We start from the raw sequence: 4756 nt of genomic DNA on the forward strand, positions 1-4756 counted from the left end.
AGCCGAAATTTTCATTGTTATTTTAACAGTATCTTGGGAATTTACTGAGATTTCAAGTTGATTTCACTGTAGAAGCTGACTAGAGTTTGCAGATTCTGCTTGCTTTATATGCAGAGAATGTTATAATGAATTGTTATAAGCCTTGGTTTCTTTGGCATAGTGGGATGAAGAATTGTTTTTGCTGTGTTTTCCTGTAATAGTTGCTTAAGAAATCAACTTTCTTCCTCTTGGCTTGAGACTAACAAAAAAAAAAAGGAAGTGATCATGGTAGATCTCGTAATATCTTGGTCAGGCTATAATCCTAAGCAGAAAAGATAATTGGGATGCAAGGTGGAAATAGACTCACAAAACTGGTGAAAAATTCACCAGCATCCTTCTTAAATCTGATTTTTATTTTGTGTAGGAGACAAACTACCACTGCCCTTCAAGCCGGCTGAGGAGAGTGGTGGTTTCTGTCCCCACTTTTATGGTTATATACTTAGTTTTGTGTGTGTGTATATACATACAGCTATGTATGCACACATGCATACATGTACCTATAGCTACATATACTTATATGGTCCAGAAAGAGATGATTCACCTAGTGTTGTGCATGCAGTCTGTCAGATTGAAGATCTGAACTGTTTGCGGTTGGTTGGGTTTTTTCATTAAAGTCGTAGATCAGTGTCTTAACCACAAAACCCTCCTTAATGTAATGAAAAGAAAAAAAAAAAAGGGGAAAAAAAAAAGGGAAAAAAAAAAAAAGACTAAAAGGCCAAACAGTTTCTTTACCCTGCATAATGAATGTGTGTTTCTTGCTCTGTTATTGACCAATATGTTGCTGGAAACCTGTGATGGCGGCATTCCAAAACAACTCAGAAATGAAATGAAATTTCCACATTGGGGAGCGGACTTTTCTCATAAGTCATACGATGTTCACAGTGCATAGCTAAACTTATGAGAAGCCTTGTAGAAAAAACTTATCCAGGGAAAGCCCTGACCTGGCCTGAGGCTTAGTTGTCTGCGAGCCAGTAAGATTAACCCTGCTGCAGTTGAAAAAATTGTTCCTTCTCCAAACAAGTCTGCTCACCTGATCTGAGAGGCCTCTAGAACTCCAGGAACTTGTATCAATTTTGGAGCCAGGCAAATAATAACTGAAGTCTGAAAATCTGGATGCTAGGTATGGGAGATTGTGGGGTGAGGGTAAATGTCTTCTGGAAAATGGCAAGTAGTATTTATTGGAAATTAGCTTGTATAGGGAGGTGGCTTGCTGTGCAAGTATCTGAATTCCTAACAAATTCTGAAGGATTTCTCATGCTGGCTCATTTGCAGGTTAGGTACATGTGCATACTGATCAGGAAAGACCCTGGAGCTGTTACTAAATTGTCCTTTTACGTAAGCACAGTGTTTTATGTTATGTGGGGTTTGTAGTGAGGTTATTCTGTAGGTGATTTTGTTTGTTTTCAAACATTGTGTATTTTTATTCCTAATGCACTGTGAAATACACTTGGCAAACAAGAACCAAGATTTTCATAGAAATCAATGACTCAAAATACCCAAAGAGAAGTGAGGAAGGGTGTTAGAGTTACAGCAATGTACAGAAAGCTGCTGTTGGAGCTATCAGCAGTGAATGTGATCCTTGACTATTAATAGAAGCAGGGAGGTTATCTTGCTGGAATCCTGCATTCTGTTGCTGGTGCCTGTACTTGAAGATGTGCGACAAAATCTAGAAAGTGCTTCTATGATATGGATCCAAGTTAAATGTCTTTCGTGTTTCTCAATAGACAAAGCAGTAACTTGATCACTATGCATAGCTGCACACTGGTAATGGAAGACAATTCAGGTCTTTTTCACTTACTGGCAAAAGAAAGAAAGTATTTAGTGGCTAGACATTGGTCTTGAGACTGCTGCTAAGAATTCAAACAACAAAAAGGCTTATGCAGGCAGCTAAATCATTATCCAGTCTTAATGATTAAGATACGCTTTCATCTAGCTTTGATAAATTCTTGGGCTGGGCAAGGGTGGAGATGATCAAATTAACATGACTGGAGGTATTCATAATACGTGCAGTTCTGCATTAAGCCAATAGTAATTGGTACTTAGGCTCTAGAATTTAACCTGACTTCCCCGTGGATGATGTAGCCAGTTACTCTTGGAAGTACTTACTACTCACATTCTTATGAACCTGTGCTCAGACATACCAGAAAGTGTCATTTCTAGATTCCTGGCTGATCTCTTCCTCAAGGCAATGTGGAACTCAACAAGGGGTAGGGAAGGAATTTCCCCTGTCAAATTCTGCCTTCCTCTGGAATTTAGAGTGTAATTTCCTGCTAAGGTCATTTAAGTGTGTTTCGTAAGTGATGCCCTGAAGTTGCACTCATCATGGGTATTCATGGCATCTTAGACTACCCTTTCTTCCCATTTGCGTTTCCTTGGATATGCACTCATTTTACCTGAGGACTGAAATGCCTTAATTTAGCTAAGGTTTTTGTATTTGATAGTGGATATATGTGTATCTTTGACTTAAATCCTGTGAAACTGTACAGGGATTGGACAGGTCTAGAAGCAAGTTCAACGGTCCTTTAAACACATGCATAAACTTTTAAAATTATTTTCTTTAGTGATGTCACAACTTTAGTTTAAAAAAAAAAAAGCTTATTGAAGGAATTGATAGGATTTGAATTAATTATATCGCATTCCTAAAATATCTTTTGAATGATGTTCAGCGTGCATGTATATAGAGAAAGAGATCTCATACAACACAGTATGGAAGCATCTTACCTTTTAAGTAGCTATATTTCTTTTCTGGCTGTCATCTGTCTGCTGGCCTACTGTACTTTGCTGTCTCCTTGGTCAGCATGTTTACACATGTGCCCTTTTAATTCTTAGCAGCATCTTCTCAAAACAATCTGTTCCTTTTGTGGTAGTGCAGGTGTAGTCAGGTACCTGCATTGTCCAAAGCAAGACGGGGGGAAAAATAAAGGAGGGTAGAGGGAGTGACTAAGGAGCCCTGCCAGCTCACAAAGCAGTTCTGAGTTGAGTGGGGACCAAGAACTGGTAGTTCTCTCTGTTCAACTGCTGTAACCCAGCGTCCAGCACTATTGGAACTGCTCTTGCTTCACGCACATACATGCCCCCAAGGACACAACCTTAGATGCTGAGCAAAAGGAGACTTATCCAGAACCTTGACCTATTAACCTCCAAAGCAGAGAGTGATAGAGACAAAAGCACTTCTTGGAAAGCAAGGGAAAAACAAGTGTTACGTTACTTTTCTTACAAGATATGTTAGGCAGTGTTGCGGTTACCTTCTCCCCATGTGAATTTTTAAGCCAAATGCTGTTTTGTATTACTGGGAAACAAATGTATCTTAGTGGTGACCCTAGATAGCTCCTAAGTTCTTTGTACTCCAGGGGACATCTCTCTGACAAACAGCAGCTGCTCAAACTGCTACTGAAATCACAGATTACATGTATTTCAGCAGTCATCCCAGTTGTTCTGCACACTTCAGAAAGTTGCTGTACTCTGCTGATTGTCAGCATAGTGCTGAGAAATAGGAAGTATCTTCTTGGTGTTCTCATTTGCTTTTAGGATAAAGTCTTTATCTACCTCCTGCTTGCCCACCTCAAAGCAATGCTATCAAAATTAAGGACAGCTTGGCTGTACGTTAATGGAGTTTCCAATTAGCCTCGTTCAATGAATTTTGAGAGAAAAATCTTTCTCAGGCTAGAAAGAGCCTGTGGCAATGTCTTAAACTCTTTTGTCTACTGGACACCTAACTGTAGTAAAAAGCTGATTTTTCTTTTTGTCAGTGCTGAACCAGTGACCCAGTAGAGCAGTCAAGGAGAAACTGCAGCTCCTCTATTGTGTAGCAATAAAACTTAGGCCATAGCCACTTCACAGTCTTAAAAATCATCCCTTTTTTTTTTTTTCCCCCAATGGATAGGGAGTCTTATATTCACATTCCTTCAGATTTGAGTTTGAAGGGGTTTTCAAGAAGTCTTTTAAAACTCTGATTAATAAAAGCAATTGTTTGGAGTTTTTTTTATGGGTATCAGCAGTGAAGATAAAATAAGGACTTGTGTGGGTTGGCTGATTTAAAATGCCTTTGCTCCACAGGTCAAGTATATGACTTGCTGGCACAAGAGGACTGGTGGACCTCTTCCCTGCATTATTCCACCGCATCCTTCTCTTTCTTTACCTCTTAATCATGGCCCCATTTCCTAAAACCAACAAAATAGAACTGGAGTCCTATTCCATTATTCCTAGCTGCAGTATGCTGGCGGCCAGCCTGCTTTGAACACTCTAATTTTGTCAAAGTAAATGCTTCGGGCCCTGTGGGATGCTCAGCTAAGGCATGAAGGGGATGCCAAGAGGCAGAGGCTGGGACAGGTGGTGGCTCACCTCGCAGCACACCACCAGCTTCATCCCAAGATCCAACTGCGAGCTTTCTAAGTGCAGCAACTTTAAAATAAGCTATTGGAGCTGGAATTACCATGGCTGCTGGCACCAGACTTGCCCTCCAATGGAGGGCAACTTAGAGATCCCTTCCCTGCTTACTAGAAGTCCTAAGTTTAGGAGTGCAGTTAATTTTCAAATTAATAGCTGTCCATGCTTAACACACAGCTTCTAACTACAGGGCAAAAACAATGAGTAGCAGTTGAACTAGAAGAGACTCTGTTATAAATATAAACTGAATGGTACGTGGATGGGTGGACTCTGCCAAAGATGATGGGTGAATCTTCAGGGTACCGTTTCATGCTTCACTTAACACAATCTA

This window comes from Gymnogyps californianus, chromosome 3, assembly GCF_018139145.2.
Source record: "Gymnogyps californianus isolate 813 chromosome 3, ASM1813914v2, whole genome shotgun sequence".
Taxonomy (NCBI): Eukaryota; Metazoa; Chordata; class Aves; order Accipitriformes; family Cathartidae; genus Gymnogyps; species Gymnogyps californianus.